We start from the raw sequence: 17,904 nt of genomic DNA, 5'->3' as shown, positions 1-17,904 counted from the left end.
CAGGTGGATCACGAGGTCAAGCGATCGAGATCATCCTGGACAACATGGTGAAACCCCATCTCTGCTAAAAATACAAAAACTAGCCGGGCATGGTGACACGCACCTGTAGTGCCAGCTACTCAGGAGGCTGAGACAGGAGAATCACTTGAACCCGGGAGGCAGAGGTTGCAGTGAGCCGAGATCGTGCCACTGCACTCCAGCGTGACGACAGAGTGAGACTCCGTCTCAAAAAAAAAAAAAAAAAAAAAAAAAAAAAAAAAAAAAAAAAAAAAAAGTCATGAAGCAGGCTGGATGTAGTGGGTCAGGCCTGTAATCCCAGCACTTTGGGAGGCCAAGGCGGGAGGATCACTTAAACCCAGGAGTTGGAGACCGGCCTGGGAAACATGGTGAGACCCTGTCTCTATAAAAAATAAAATCCAAAAAAAGAAGTTATGAAACAAATAACATGTTAAATTAAATATACTTTATCATCCTTATCCCTCTCCTTTTTACCTTATAAATCCATAAGAAGAAAATTAAAAATATGTATACCTGTTCCCCTTGGTCACAGTCAGGGGTCTGTGACTAGCTTGGCTTGCTCAGCCAGTGCAGTTGGTGACACCAGGAGCCGGGGGTAATTGTCCAGCATCCTCAGACAACAGCACCTTATTCAAGTGGTAAAAGTTAAAAATCACCAACAGTGGGATGAATTAACATTATAGGTTCACACCTGCAATCCCAACATTTTGGGAGGCTGAGCCAGGAGGATCGCTTCAGCCCAGGAATTCGAGACCAGCCTGGGCACATAAGAAGACCCCTATCTCTAGGGAAAGAAAAAAGGAAAGGAAAGAAAAAATAAATTAATATGATATGCCTCCTGATGCACTGAGAAGAACACAAAAGCATTTCCTACCAAATTTACATATCTAATCTAAAATAGTTACCTAATATGTACCAACCAATTCTAATCATGATGAAACTACACGTAAACCCAGATTTAGATAATTCTACAAAGTAGCTGGCCTGTACTCTTCAAAAATGACAAGATCATGAGAGATAAGGAAAGCCTAAACAATATTCCAGACTGAAAGAGACCAAAGTGACATGATAACTGTCTGCAATGTGTGATTCCATATTGCATCCTGGACAAGACAGGAAAAAGGGAAATAAGAAGACTTTGTATTTCTTTTGTTCAAAGGACATTGTCAGAACAATCAGTGAAATTTTACTGAAGTCTGGATTAGGTGATAGTAATTAATCAATGTTAAATTCTTCTTCTTATTTTTTTTTTGAGATGGAGTTTTGCTCTTGTTGCCCAGGCTGGAGTGCAATGGCACAATCTCGGCTCACCACAACCTCTGCCTCCTGGGTTCAAGCAGTTCTCTTGCCTCAGCCTCCCAAGCAGTTAGGATTACAGGCATGCGCCACTACGCCTGGCTAATTTTGTATTTTTAGTAGACACGGGGTTTTTCTATGTTGATCAGGCTGGTCTGGAACTCCTGACCTAAGATGATCCGCCCCCCCGCCCCCTTGGCCTCCCAAAGTGCTGGGATTACAGGCGTGAGGCACCAAGCCTGGCTAAATTCTGATTTTCATAGGTAGACTGGTTATGAATGAGAGTTCTTTTTTTTTTTTTTTTTTTTAAGGTAATACATACTGAACTATTTTGGAGTCGTGGGCATTATTTCTGCAACTTAGTCTCAGTAAATGGCTTACAAAAAAATTACAGGTGTGTATATACATATACATATATGTGCATGTAAAGAGAGAGAGATTAAGGCAAAAATGTGTTAAAATGGTGACAGCGGGGAACTTGGGAGAAGGGTATATGGAAATTTTTTGTACCGTTCTTTTTTTTTTTTTGAGACGGAGTCTCTCTCTGTCGCCCAGGCTGGAGTGCAGTGCCCGGATCTCAGCTCACTGCAAGCTCCGCCTCCCGGGTTTACGCCATTCTCCTGCCTTAGCCTCCGGAGTAGCTGGGACTACAGGCGCCCACCACCTCGCCCGGCTAGTTTTTTGTATTTTTAGTAGAGACGGGGTTTCACCGTATTAGCCAGGATGGTCTCGATCTCCTGACCTCGTGATCCGCCAGTCTCGGCCTCCCAAAGTGCTGGGATTACAGGCTTGAGCCACCGCGCCCGGCCGTTTGTACCGTTCTTAACCCAAACAGTGGTTTTGAAATTATTTCAAAATAAAAAATAAAACATTGGCTGGGCAACATGGCTCACCCCTGTAATCCCAGGACTTTGGGATGCCTAAGCAGGTGGATCGCTTGAGGTCAGGAGTTTGAGACCAGCATGGGCAACATGATGACTCCTCATCTCTACAAAAAATACAAAAATTTTAGCTGGGCATGGTGGTACGTGCCTGTGGTCCCAGCTACTTGGGAGGCTGAAGTGGGAGGATCACATGAACCCAGGAGGCAGAGATTACAGTGAGTCATGATCTCGCCACTGCATTCCAGCCTGGGTGATACAGCAAGACCCTGTCTTGTAAAATCAAAAAAAAAAAAAAAAAAAACCTGCTGCTAGAATGGGAGCTATTTCTTATTTATTATTCCTCCTAGAATATAGCTTTTATTATTTGAAATGAAAGTGAACTCAGATTTGGCCAGGCACAGTGGCTCCCGCCTGTAATCCCAGCACTTTGGGAGGCCCAGGCGGGCAGATCACAAGGTCACGAGTTCGAGACCAGCCTGGCCAATATGGTGAAACCCCATCTCTACTGAAAATACAAAAATTAGCTGAGCGTGGTGGTGGGCGCCTGTAGTCCCAGCTACTCGGGAGGCTGAGGCAAGAGAATCTCCGTGGGGCGCGGAGGTTGCAATAAGCTGAGATCGCGACACTGCACTCCAGCCTGGGTGGCAGAGCGACACTCCATCTCAAAAAAAAAAAAAAAAAGAGTGAACTCATATCTTCATGAGTTCAAAAAGACAAAACATATCTTCATCAAATATGTCAACCATACATTACAAATAGAAAATAAATCAGCAGCTCTTTCTGCTCTCCACCATGTGAGGACACAAGGAGGAGTCAGCAGTCTGCAGCCTGGAAGAGGCCCTCACCAGAACTGAACCATGCAGGTGCCCTGATCTCAGACTTCCGGCCTCCTGGAACTGTGAGAAATAAAGTTCTGTTGTTTATAAGTTAAAAAAAAAAAAATCAGCAATTTTAGTTCTGGCACTGATGATTTATTTGATGATTAAACACAAATATGTGAAAAGGTTTCTAAGATATTAACTATATAGTATGATTTTGAGGTGCCTGCTTATTGCTCTGATTAGCTGGTTATGTATTGAAACAAGCAACTTTCATGATTATGATCAAAGAACATCTTAATACAAAATTTCAGCTAGGGGGAATAAGTTCAAGAGATCCATTGCACAATATGATGACCATAGTTAATAACAATGTATTATATTCTTGAAAATTGCTAAGAAAGATTTTAAGTGTTAAAATCTTAACACTTAATAGATTTTAAGTGTTCTCACCAAAAAAAAAAAAAAGTGAGGTAATGCATATATTAATTAGCTCTATTTAGCCATACCACAGTTTATATATATTTCACATGTTGTACACAATAAATGTATCTAATATTTACTTGTCAATCATGATATTTTTAAAATATCATGTTATTTACAAAATTTTTTTTGTAATTGGTTTTTGCTTTACATGAGAGTGTATAGGGCCAACTACTTTACAGTTGAATCTTCTTTATAGATATTAATCCAGTGGAAAAAATTTGAAACGTTTCCTGACACAGGGTCTTGCTCTGTTGCCCAGGCTGGAGTGCAGTGGCATGATCCTGACTCACTGCAATCTTGAACTCCTGGACTCAAGGAATCCTACCAACTCAGCCTTCTGAGTAGCTAAGACTACAGGCCCATGCCATCAAACCTCACCGATTTTTCATTTTGAGAGACAGAGTCTTACTACATTGTCCACGCTAGTCTGAAACTCCTGGCTTCAAACAATTCTCTGACCTCAGCCTCCCAAAGCACTGGGATTAAGGCATGAGTCACCGTGCCCAGCTAAAACATTTTTGTTTGTTTCGAGACAGGGCCTCAGTGTCTCCCAGGTTGTAGTATAGTGGCTCAATGAAAGCTCACTGCAGCCTTGAACTCCTGGCTAGACTCAAATGATTCCCCCCACCTCAGCCTCTGGAGTAGCTAGGACCACAGGCACACATGACCATGCCCAGCTAATTTTTAAATCTTTGTAGCAACAGAATGTTGCCATGTTGCCCAGGCTGGTCTCAAACTCTGGGCTCAAGTGATCCTCCAGCCTTGACCTCTCAAAGTGCTGGGATTACAGGTGTGAGCCCCCTCACCCCGCTGAAACATTTTTAAACCTGTACTTTTACCTAGGAAAAATTAATTAGCCAAAGAAAGAGTAAACTTTGTTTCTTTTTTAAAAAATGTATAATATCAGGCTGGGTGCAGTGGTTCACGCCTGTAATCCCAGCACTTTGGGAGGCCGAGGCAGGCGGATCACAAGGTCAGGAGATGGAGACCATCCTGGCTAACACAATGCAATTCCATCTCTACTAAAAATACAAAAAATTAGCCGGGTGTTGTGGCGGGCGCCTGTAGTCCCAGCTACTCGGGAGGCTGAGGCAGGAGAATGGCCTGAACCTGGGAGGCGGAGCTTGCGGTGAGCAGAGATCGTCCCACTGCACTCCAGCCTGGGCGACAGAGCCAGACTCCGTCTCAAAAAAAAAAAAAAAAAGAAAAGTGTAAATCTATGGTTTTTCGTGGGACTGAAAGTCAGCAAAATATCAATGGCAATTATAATTATGACTGGGTGTTCTGCTAATAGGCTGTTGATGTTTGGATAACTAATAAAATAAAGACATACACAATTCATAATTATATGTATTCCATAAAAATTCCTTTTTGTGTCTTCAGCAAAGTTTCTTTGTTGTTATCATTAAGATGTCACATAATTTATGTTCTACAGATAGTAATGCCAAATTAGATAATGTTTCTTGGGTCATTGTCATTCTTTTTGCCACGTTGCCCAGGTTGGTCTCAAATTCCTGGGTTCAAATGACCCACCCGCCTCAGTCTCCCAAAGTGCTGGGATCACAGGCGTGAGCCGCGAAGTTCAACCCATTGTCATTCCTAAATAGTTTTATTATTTCCAATAAATTTTGTTCTGCCGAAGGAAGATAAACTGGAATTTTAAATAAAATTATTAAAGCAATACTTAGATTTGGAAATGAACCATGATTTTTACATATCACATTTAAACAATGTGATGGTTCACATGCGATCATTCATTGTTTTCACAGAAACTATTACTATATATTTTAATATTGCCACGTAAATCATTGTCACTTTGATTGCTATTTTCTTTTTTTTTTTTTTTTGAGACCGAGTCTCACTCTGTTACCTAGGCTGGAGTACAATGGTGTGATCTCGGCTCACTGCAACCTCTGCCTCCGGGGTTCAAGCAATTCTCCTGCCTCAGCCTTCTGAGTAGCTGGGACTATAGGCACGTGACACCACACCCAGCTAATTTTTGTATTTTTAGTAGAGATGCGGTTTCACCATGTTGGCCAGGATGGTCTCGATCTCTTGACGTCGTGATCCGCCCACCTCGTCCTCCCAAAGTGCTGGGATTACAGGTGTGAGCCACCACGCCCGGCCTGATTGCTATTTTCACTATCTTGTAGTTGTTATCTACATCCATGAAGGTTTTGGTAAATTCTTCTCCTTTCCAATATTTCAATGCTAGGGTATAATAAAGAAAAACAAAACTAGCAGTATGTTGCTTGATTTGTTCAAATGTCTTTTCAATTAGACTATACACTAATTTATCAGGTTCAGAAAACAATATAAAAATTAGTTTTAGGTATATTTTTACGTAAGTTTTCTTCCTTACAGTTATGTGAACTTGTGTTTCCTCATTCTAATTCCCTTGTATTGAATTGGAATGTCAATTTTGTTGGTTTTCATTCAGTTTCATTCACTTCAGAAAAAAACATTTCTCTAAAAAATGTTAATTCTTTTACAATTTAAATGTATTTGAGTTTTTTTTTTTTTTTTTTTTTTTTTTTTGAGGCGGAGTCTCGCTCTGTCGCCCAGGCTGGAGTGCAGTGGCCGGATCTCAGCTCACTGCAAGCTCCGCCTCCCGGGTTCACGCCATTCTCCTGCCTCAGCCTCCGGGTAGCTGGGACTACAGGCGCCCGCCACCACGCCCGGCTAGTTTTTTGTATTTTTTTTAGTAGAGACGGGGTTTCACTGTGTTAGCCAGGATGGTCTCGATCTCCTGACCTCATGATCCGCCCGTCTCGGCCTCCCAAAGTGCTGGGATTACAGGCTTGAGCCACCGCGCCCGGCCTGTATTTGAGTTTTTAAAACTTGTATTAACTTTTTTTTTTTTGAGATTTTTTTTTTTTTGCTCTGTCACCAGGCTGGAGTGCAGTGGCATGATCTCGGCTCACTGCAACCTCCACCTCTTGGGTTCAAGTGATTCTCGTGCCTCAGCCTCCCGAGTAGCTGGGATTACAGGCGTGCACCACCACATCCAGCTAATTTTTATATTTTTTGTAGAGATAGGGTTTCACCATGTTGGTCAGGATTGTCTCGATCTCTTGACCTTGTGTTCCGCTTGCCTCGGCCTCCCAAAGTGCTGGGATTACAGGCGTGAGCCACCGCACCTGTCCGTATTAACATTATTAAAAGCAAGAAAGACTGGGTGTGGTGGCTCATGCTTGTAACCCCAGCACTTTGAGAGCCCAAGGCAGGAGGATCACTTGAGCTCAGGAGTTCAAGACCAGCCTAGGCAATATAGTGAGACCCCCGTCTCTACACAAAATAGAAAAAATTAGCCAAGTGTGGTGGTGAGTCGCTGTAGCCCCAGCTACTCAGGAGGCTGAGGTGGGAGGATTGTTTGAGCCCAAGAGGCCGAGGCTGCAGAGAGCCATGATACTGCCACTGCATTCCAGTCTGGGTGACAGAGTGAGACCCTGTCCTAAAAATAAATTAAAAGAGCAAGCAGTGCTACATATCAAAAAACTAGATAGTACAAACTCAAAACAAATCATTTTCTGCCTAGGTCCCTGATTTGGTCTTTACTTGAGCACCTTCTGTTATTTCACTTTTCTCCTCTAGATCATCTCATATCTCGCCTAAATCAAATCTAACTGTTTCAATACGATGAATGCTCCTGGAACCATGAATTAGAACATAAATACAAGCAAGAAAATGAATACACTTTCTTCATTACTCAAGGCATGATACTTTGTTATTAAAGATCCTTTGCATTCCCATTATGGGAAAGACAGGATTTGATAAGTTAATTTGTTTTTTCCCTATTAGGTAAAAAACTTTCCATTACTCAAACCTCCCTGCTCTCCAAAGCAGTGTCCATTTCAAATGTCAACTGCAGCACAACTCCAAAATCTTCATGACATTCAGACACAGTTGCCTTTTGTTTTCAGGTCACAGCATGAGAAATGAGAAGGAGCATATCCCTAGGGCCTGGAAGGTGTTGATTTCCAGGGCAGATGCTTAGAGTTTCTGGTCAGAACTGAGTACCAAGTCCTAAGTGACAGAGGCAACCATAGCCATGCATTGTTTTTGTTTTTGTTTTGTAGCCATGCATTCTTTTTTTTTTTTTTTTGAGACAGAGTCTTGCTCTGTCGCCCAGGCTGGAGTGCAATGGTGTGATCTCGGCTCACGGGAAGCTCCGCCTCCCAGGTTCAAGCTATTCTTCTGCCTCAGCCTCCCGAGTAGCTGGGATTACAGGTGCCTGCCACCAAGGTAATTGTTGTATTTTTAGAAGAGACGGGGTTTCATCATGTTGGCCAAGCTGGTCGTGAACTCCTGATCTTGTGATCCGCCCTGCCTCAGCCTCCCAAAGTACTGGGATTACAGGCGTGCGCCACTGTACCCAGCCTGTCACCATGCATTCTTTAAATTTACTTTTCCGTATGTTCGTGACGTGAGTTTTATAAAGTGCAGGGTCAGAGGAAGTTTCCCTCTTGCCTGGGTCAAAGGGAGATACTTCATGGAAACTTCTCACCCCACTAAGATCACAATTCCTGAGCCCCTCCCTCCTGGTCTGCTGTGCTGGACTTTTGTTTTGTTTTGTTTTGCTTTTAGACAGGGTTTTACTCTGTCACTCAGGCTGGAGTGCAGTGGTGCAACCACAGGTAACCGCAGCCGGAACTCCTGGGCCCAAGCAATCTTCTGGCCTCAGCCTTTGCACTAGCGGGGACTATAGGCACGCACCACCATGCCTGGCCTGGCTTGTGCTAGATTTTCACTGGCTTCCACTGATCTGTTGTTGATGACTCAGATTTGATTAGGACAGTGCATGGGTAAAAGAAAGGGGGCTGTCAGATTTCTGCATATTAAAAACAGTGGGCTGGGCACAAATAGTGGCTCACGCCTGTAATGTCAGCAATTTAGGAGGCCAAGGCGAGAGGATTGCTTGAGTCCAGGAGTTTGAGACCATCCTGGGCAATACAGGGGGACCCTGTCTCTGCAAAAACAAAAAAAAAAAATTTTTTTTTTTTTTTTTTTTTTTTGAGGCAGAGTCTCACTTTGTCACCCAGGCTGGAGTGCAGTGGTGCAATCTCCGCCTTGTGGGTTCAAGCGATTCTCCTGCCTTAGCCTCCTGAGCAGCCTGGGTGACAGAGTGAGACCCTGTCTCAAACAAACAAACAAAATAAAGATGAAACTGTAGCTAGGAAGCTGATTATTATCTCCCAGGTCCTCAGGCTGAAACTGAAGCATTACAATCTTCCAGAAAATGAAGACTTTCAAAACTCTGATCAGCATGAACTAAGGGACATAGTCCTGTTACCAGATTAAAGCCCCTATGAATAGAAAGAAATGTCAGGCCAGGCATGGTGGCTCATACCTGTAATCCCAGCACTTTGGGAGGCTGAGGCGGGTGGATCACCTGAGGTCAGGAGTTTAAGACCAGCCTGGCCAACATGGTGAAACTCCACCTCTACTGAAAATACAAAAATTAGCCGGGCAAGGTGGTGCACGCCTGTAATCCCAACTACTCTGTGGTGTAATCCCAACTACACCACTGCACGCTAGCCTGGGCGACAGAGTGAGACTCTGTCTCAAAAAAAAAGAGAAAAAAATGAAAAAAGAAATATGAGGGAAGCCCTGCAAACCTAAAGAAGGCAGTCTCAGGACAACTCTGGGAAGTTAAACATCAGTTTTTCAGATAGCTAATATACAAAAGTCAAAATATTTAAGTAATTCTGTAATATTTAGATGGCTTCCTAGAGGTGAAGTTTACAGGTCATAAAAAAGAAAGTTGGAATGCCCAAGGATTGCTAAACTTTAGAATTCAATGCCACTTTAAAAGCAGTTTTCAGCCAGGCATGGTGGCTCACGCCTGTAATCCCAGCACTCTGGGAGGCCGAGGGGGGGTCATGAGGTCAGAGGTTAGAGACCAGCCTGGCCAACATAGTGAAACCCTGTCTGTACTAAAGATACAAAAAATTAGCTGGGTGTTGTGGCGGGTGCCTGTAGTCCCAGCTACTCAGGAGGTTGAGGCAGGAGAATCGCTTAAACCCAGGAGGTGGAGGTTGCAGTGAGCTGAGATCACACCATTGCACTCCACCCTTGAGGACAGTGAGAGACTCCATCTCAAAAATAAATAAATAAATAAATAAAGAAGTTCTCATTCACCCTGCTTGTCTAATATATACATATATATATACAGTGTGCGTGTGTGTGTGTTTGGGAGTGTGTTACAAGCTAGGAATCCTACCTGAGAACAAAAATTATGAGTCTACATCCTTTCTGAAATTATTGAAAGTGACTATGGTCTTATTTTGCCAGTTCATCAAGGTTTAACATGTATGACAAATGACAAACTTTATAAACCCTTTTGAGAATCTACCTGTTAAATTACACCAATGTCTGTCTCCCTCTTCAGTTATTTGGGCATATAAAGAGGACCTAAGATATATACATGAAAGCTCACCAAGTTCTTTGGGAGAAACAACATAAATTATGGATTTTTCCCTTAGCACATAACAATAAAGCCAACTTCTTCAAGGAAATATTGCAAATATAAAGATGTAATTATATTTGTTATAGACAACCTCTAAGTGATGTTCATAATGCTCTTAGTCATTTTCATGTTTCTGCATGGGGTCAGCATCTTAAAGAGTCTGTGCCTAAAGGAGTCATCTCAATGGCACTTAGCACTGACACCACAGCCATCAGATGAGTGTTTGAATATACAGAATGACTCTAGGAGCTCTGATGGAAGAGGCAGGACAAGTACATTAAGAATACTTGACAAAGAGCAAATAACACCAGAAACCCAAGTCACACTTGACTATTCTCTTTTTCTCAAGTTCTACATCCATATCCTGGTGACTGTACTCTAAAATACATATATATAAAATTGCCAACCATTTCTCATATCCTCCACTGCTACTGCCCTGGTCCAAGCTGCCATCATTATTGCCCAGGTCATTGCATTAACTTCAACAGTTCACTCTGCTTCAAACTTTGCCCTTCTGTAGGTTATTTTCCACACAGCCCGACTGATATTTTAAAAATACAAGTCAGAGTATGCTATTCCTGTGCTCGGAATTCTCCAGTGGTCAAATTCCTCATCACAGCCCACAAAATCCTACATGCTCTGGACTCCACATGTTTCTCTGACCTCACCTCTTCTCCTTTCATCCTTTCCTCATTCCATTCCAAATACTGGCCTCTAGGCACACTTCTCTCAGAGTCGTGGTACTAGCTGTTCCCTCTGCTTTGACTGTCAGCCACCAAATATTCATTTGGTGTGCTGCTTTACTTCTTCAGGTCTTCTTTTCAGGAAGGCCTTCCCTCATCATTACATCTAAAATAAAATACTCCATCACTCTCTCTTCCCTGTATCCTGCTTTTTCTCCACAGCCTAGGAATTACACATTTATTTGTTAATTTGTTTAGTGCATCTACCCTCCCTACCCCAAACAGTCTGTGAAGTCAGGAAGGGGACATTATCTGTTGCAATCACTGCTGTATTCCCAGCATGCATACCAGAGTTTGGTATAAAATAAATTTAATGAGTAAATGAAATGAGTATACTATTATGGCAGGCACATTATAACCTCTCACCATTTATTTTAGTTGTTCCACTTATCAATTAGTATGTAACAATCTACTTGAAAATATAGAGGCTTAAAATAATAACACTTATTTATTTATTTATTTTGAGATAGGGTCTCACTCTGTCACCCAGGCTGTAGTGTAATGGTGCTATCGGAGCTCACTGCAGCATTGACCTCCTGGGCTCAAGGGATCCTCCCACCTCAACCTCCTGAGTAGTTGGGACTACAGATGTATGCCCCCATGCCCAGCTAATTTTTTAATTTTTTGTAGAGATGGAATCTTGCTATGTTGCCCAGGCTGGTCTCAAACTCCTGGACCCAAGCAATCCTCCCACCTCTGCCTCCCAAAGTGTTGGGATTACAGGTGTAAGCCATTGCATCTGGCCTTTTAAATTTTTTTTGTAGAGACAGGATCTTGCTGTGTTGCCCAGGCTGGTCCTGAACTCCTGGGCTCAAGCTCTCCTTCTGTCTTGGCCTTCCAAAGTGTTGGGATTCCAGACGTGAGCCACTGAGCCTGGCCTTCTAATTTTTTTTTTTTTTTTTTAGACAGGGTCTCACTCTGTTGTGCAGGCTGCAGTGCAGTGGTGCAATTTCAGCTCACTGCAATCTCTTCCTCCAGGATTCAAGTGATTCTCCTGCCTCTGTCTCCCAAGTAGCTGGGATTACAGGCACACGCCATCACACCCAGCTAATTTTGTGGGTTCTTTCTTTCTTTCTTTCTTTCTTTCTTTCTTTCTTTCTTTCTTTCTTTCTTTCTTTCTTTCTTTTTTTTTTTTTTTTGAGACAGAGTCTTGCTCTGTTACCCAGGCTGGAGTACAATGGCACAATCTCAGCTTACTGCAACCTCTGCCTCCCGGGTTCAAGTGATTCTCCTGCCTCAGTCTCCCAAGTAGCTGGGACTACAGGCACCAAGCAGAATGCCCAGCTATTTTTTGTATTTTTAGTAGAGACACACTTTCACCATTTTGACCAGGCTGGTCTCGAACTCCTGACCTCAAGTGATCCGCCCACCTCAGCCTCCCAAAGTGCTGGGACTACAGGCATGAGTCACTGCGCCCGGCTTAATTTTGTGTATTTTCATTAGAGACGGGGTTTTGCCACGTTGGCCAGGCTGGTCTCGAACTCCTGACCTCGGGTAATACCATCTCCTTGGGCTCCTAAATTGCTGGGATTACAGGCATGAGCCACCAGGCCTGGCCTCTAATTTTATTTGAGGTGTTTTTGTTTTGTTTTGTTTTGTTTTGACAAATACAGGCTTGCAGTGGATTAGGGGTAATTTGGTCTTGCTTGCAATGCTTCTACTCACCAGAAGGAGGAGTGTGACCAGCAAGCTGCCAGAAGATGAAGCTGTATTTCCAGAGGCAAAAAGAAAATTGGGAAATGAACAAATGACCTACTTCTTTCCATCCAAGTATACCTGAAGAAGGGTGCAGCTCTGGCTACTGGCCTAAAATTTGGGAAGGGAAGGAAGATATTGGTGAAAGCCTGGGAGAAGCTTGCCAAGATTCATCTATTTCCAGTAACAGAGGGGCAGGAGCAGGTGAGTTTGAGTTTGTGTGTTTGTGGGTGTTTGGGGTGATGCCTCAGAGAGAGAAGATGGCTAATGACAGGGTCATTAGATGTCAGTAAGTGACTTTGCAATTCAAAGTGTTGCTATCCTAAAACCAGGAAGTAAGTACAGGACCTCATGGATTTTACACAGGTCATATTCATGTGCACTTCTGAGTTTGGTCCAAAAATATGGTATAACCTGTATGTGTTCCACAACTGTCTTTTGCGTTTTATCTTCTATAATACACAAATGGCCATTCTTCCTTCAGCTATGAAATTGATTTTACCTCCTAGACCCACCACCTCCTAATTCTTGCCCCTCTCTTTAACCCATGAATCCCTGCTGCCAGTCTTTGGTTGAGACAAAGATCAGCCTTGGGTGGGGACTCCTTTTTTCAAGAATGTCTGAGGCTATCAGTAGTAGTGAATTTATATATTCTCAATACCAAAAGGGGCTGAAACAATTCTTGGATGACTTCAAGTTTGAAACCAACAAGTCAGAAAGACTCCAGACCATTTCAGCCCCCAGGGCCATGGGTAGCACCAAAGGAGAGAATGAGCTTTAGTATCCCCCCAGTCTTCATTAGCACCCCCATCATTGATATAGACTATTAGTATTTTCTCAATTTCTATAAAGTGCTATGTACATGCACCTTCAATACCTGTTTCCTCATCCTACCTCCCCACCTAGTAAGCTGATGTATGCTCCTGCTGTGTAAAAATCCTAAAGCCGTCCCTGGTTGGTTATCTGCAACAACCCATAACATTTGGTTTCCTGGAGTAGGTGCAATTGAGATTCTTTGAACTTTGCCCATTTTAAGTCTAACACAACCAGTGTAGTTGCAGTATTTACATTGGAAAAACAGGTTCTGATCAGCATTAGTATGGGCACAAGTGAGTATAGTTTTAACTTCCTTGCTAAACTAGAATATTTGCCTCTAGATCACCATGTGTACTTTCTTTGGTCATTTATTGTTGAAATAATCATTAAACCTTGGTGTCGTCCCCATCATAGATGAAGTAAAGGCCCAGGCAAGAAAATCTCTAGATGATTTTTTTCCTTTAAAACCACCCAATTTAGAATAATTTTTTTATTCATCAAAAGTAGAAACTTAACATGACTTCCTAGATGAGACTTTTTAAATTTTACTGTCACCATTACTTACACACTTGTTGAAGAATATAGAACAAGTCCTCTTTTCCAGAATAAAATAAGCTTTTTTTTTCTATAATAGAATAGCTATATTTTTTCTTTTTCTACTAGAATCCTCTGCTGGAGGAAATACTTGGATAAGGTGCTGCTGTGGAGGGTGAGGCCTCAAGGACATGCTGAAGCATCGGGCTTTTTTTTTTTTTTTTTTTGTATTTTTTAGTAGAGACGGGGTTTCACCGTGTTAGCCAGGATGGTCTTGATCTCCTGACCTCCTGATCCGCCCGTCTCGGCCTCCTAAAGTGCTGGGATTACAGGCTTGAGCCACCGCGCCTGGCCTTGCATCAGGCTTGATAAACTGCTATGCAGAAAGCCAAGTGAAGAATTTGCTTTGCACACCTGTAATCCTAGCATTTTGGGAGGCTGAAGTAGGAGGATCACACAGCTGCACTCCAGACTGGGCAATAGAGTGAGATCTCATCTCTCTAAAAAACAAACAAACCTGGCCAACACAGCAAGACTCCATCTCCATTAGGGGGTGGAGTGGGGGGAAGAATTTGCTTTGCTTCTAAAAGGAAGTTACATGAATGAGACGGGGAAAAGGAAAGAGAGGAGCGTGAAGCCACCATGTTGCCTTTCTATGAATTGACCCTTCTCCATGATCCCAGTGTCTTCAGTGAAGTCTACTAAAATCTGCAAAATGTTGGTGGAAATGAATTTCCTGTGAAAAGTTATGTAGGGCTAAATTCTGGGCTGGCATGAATGAAAGAGGAACAAAAACAGCAAGCCCCAAAATATGAGCTGAAGGCAGAAATGATCAGAAGTATAAGTCACTGGGAATTAGGAGGAATCCTAGTTAGGACATTGGATTTTACAGACCTCAGAAACTGAAAGATTGAGTGGAATTTAACTGCTTTTCTGAGGGGAAAGAGCTTCCCTAGTTGACATCTGAAATAATTCTCAGAATTATTTTGGGAAGGTAAAGCACTGCCTAATACAAATCTTCAGGCCTAAAAGTTCATGTCACATGGAAGGGTAATTGTTTCTAACTTTATGATTTGGAAATTTAAAATCCATATAATAAGAATTGGTAGCCAGGTGCAGTAGCTCACGCCTGTGGTCCCAGCACTTTGGAAGGCCAAGGCAGGCAGATCACTTGAGCCTAGGAGTTTGAGGCTAGCCTGGGCAACATGGTGAAACCTCATCTCTACATACATGAATACACACACACACACACACACACATACACACACACTCAAACTGAGAGTGTGTGCCTCAGAGAGAGAAGATGGTGCCTGCTCCTGCCCCTCCATTATTGGAAACAGCGGAATCTTGGCAAGCTTCTCCCAGGCTTTCCCTATATCCTCCTTCCCTTCCCAAAATTTAGGCCAGTAAAATCGTATATTTATGTACAAAAAAAAATTAGCTCTGTGTGATGGCATGTGCCTGTAGTCCCAGCTACTTGAGAGGCTGAGGCGGTAGGATCAATTGAGCCTGGGAGGTAGAGGCTGCAGTGAGCTGTGATCACACCACTGCACTCCAGCCTGGGTGACAGAGTGAGACCCGGCCTCAAAAACAAACAAACAAACAAACAAACAAAAACAAACAAACCCAAAACAAACAAACAAAACCAGAATTGGCTTTTCCATATTACCTTTAAGAATCTACTGGTTGTGGCCGGACATGGTGGCCCACACCCGTAATCCCAGCATTTTGGGAGGCCGAGATGGGCGGATTACCTGAGGTCAGGAGTTTGAGACCAGCCTGGCCAACATGGCGAAAACCCTTCTCTACTAAAAATACAAAACTTAGCCAGGCATGGTGGCGGGCACCTGTAATCCCAGCTACTCAGGAGGCTGAGGCAGGAGAATCGCTTGAACCCTGGAGGCAGAAGTTGCAGTGAGCCAAGATCAAGCCATTGCACCCCAGCCTGGGTGACAAGAGTGAAACTCTAACTCAAAAAAAAAAAAAGAATCTACTGGTTATGTTTTTAAAAACACTCTCGCTGGGCGCACTGGCTCATGCCTGTAATCTTAGTACTTGGGGAGGCCGAGGTGGGTAGATCACCTGAGGTCAGGAGTCCAAGACCAGCCTGACCAATATGGTGAAACCCTGTCTCTACTAAAAATACAAAAATTAACTGGGCATGGTGGTGGGCGCCTGTAGTCCCAGCTACTCAGGAGGCTGAGACAGAAGAATTGCTCGGACCTGGGAGGCAGAGGTTGCAGTGAGCTGAGATTATGCCACTGCACTCCAGCCTGGGTGACAGTGCAAGAGTCCATCTCAAAAAAAAAAAAAAAAAAAAAAAAAAACCAAAAAACCAAAACACTCTCTCCCATCCCCAAAACTTTGCAGAAATACATCTCATTTTAAACTAATTACCTGTTAGAAAATGAGGCTTAAGACTGAAATTTTGATAAACTCAAGTCAACTTTGAGTAATCCCCAGAGATAATTTGTGTCATTTTCCTGCTCTATCCCTCTGCATCCTGTTCTTTGGGATGAATGTTAGCTGTACCTGTTAAGGCCTGAGCTTGAGAGTGAGCAGGTTCTAGGTTTCTGTGTGGCTCCAACACTTCCTACCTCCCTAAGCCCCCAATTTTTTCCCATAAAATGGCAATAATAATAGTACTACCTCCCAGAATTATTGTGAGGATTAAATAAATGCTCAATATTCATTGTTAGTAGTAGTATTGATGGAAATACATATGTCTTGATCCATTTTCTGCTGCCAAGACAGAATACCACAGATTGGATAACTTGTAAAGAGTAGAAGTTTATGTGGCTCAAGGTTTTGGAGACTGAGAAGTCTGACAGCATAGTCTAGTGTTTGGTGAGGATAATTTATGGTGGAAAGTGGGAGACAAGTGAGCATGTGAGATAGAGAGAAAAGAAAGCCAAACTCCCACGATAACTAACCTACTCCCACAATAACAACGTTAATTTAGTCTGGGCGTCATGGCTTATGCCTATAATCCAAGCACTTTGGGAGGCTGAGACAGGAGGATCACTTGAGCCCAGGAGTTTGAAACCAGCCTGGGCAACACAGGGAGATCCTATCTCTACAGAAAATTAAAAAATTAGGCCAGGCGTGGTGGCTCACTCCTGTAATCCCAGTACTTTGGGAAGCCGAGGTGGGCAGATCACTCGAGGCCAGGAGTTTAAGACCAGTCTGGCCAACAGGTGGTACCCTGTCTCTACTAAAAACAACAACAACAAAAAAAAGCAAGAATTAGCCGGGTGTGGTGGTGGGCACCTGTCATCCCAACTATGCAGGAGGCTGAGGCACAAGAATCCCTTGAACCCTGGAGGTGGAGGTTGCAGTGAGCCAAGATCATGCCACTGCACTCCATCCTGGGCAACAGAGTGAGACTCTGTCTCAAAAAAAAAAAAAAAAAAAAAAAAATTAGCCAGGCATGGTAGCACATGTCTGTGGTCCCAGCTACATGAGAGGCTGAGGCAGGAGGATCACTTGAGCCCAGCCTGACTGAGGTCAAGGCTGCAGTGAGCTGTGTTCACACCACTGTACTCCAACCTAGGTGACAGAATGAGACTGTGTCTCAAAAAAAACCCAAAAACCCAAAACATTAATTTATTCAGGAGGGCAGAGCCCTCATGACCTAGTCACCTCTTTTAAAAGAAATACAATTGACACACAAATAATTATACTTGTTTATAGGGTACAATGTAGTATTTAGATACATATATAAATTACTTAATGATCAAAGTAATTACCATATCCACCACCTCAAGCATTTATCATTTTTTGTGATAAGAATATTTTAAAATGTTTTCTATTTTGAGATACACATTATTGTTAACTCTAGTCATCCTACTATATAATAGACCATCAGAACTTAATTCTCCTATCTAACTGTAGCTTTGTACCTATCGACCAATTTCTCATCATCCCCTCTTCCTTCTTACTCTCTCCATCCACTGGTAACCATCATTCTACTCTGTACTTGTATGATAAAAACTTTTTAGATTCTACATATGAGTGAGATCATGTGGTATTTGTCTTTCTATATCTGCCTAATTTCACTTGATATAATGTCCTCCGGGTTCATCCATGTTGTCACAAATGCCAGGCTTTCAGTCTTTTTTAAGGCTGACTGGTATTCCATTGGG

The sequence above is a fragment of the Rhinopithecus roxellana genome, chromosome 8 (assembly GCF_007565055.1).
Source record: "Rhinopithecus roxellana isolate Shanxi Qingling chromosome 8, ASM756505v1, whole genome shotgun sequence".
Taxonomy (NCBI): Eukaryota; Metazoa; Chordata; class Mammalia; order Primates; family Cercopithecidae; genus Rhinopithecus; species Rhinopithecus roxellana.
Note: the sequence above shows the minus strand (reverse complement) of the source record.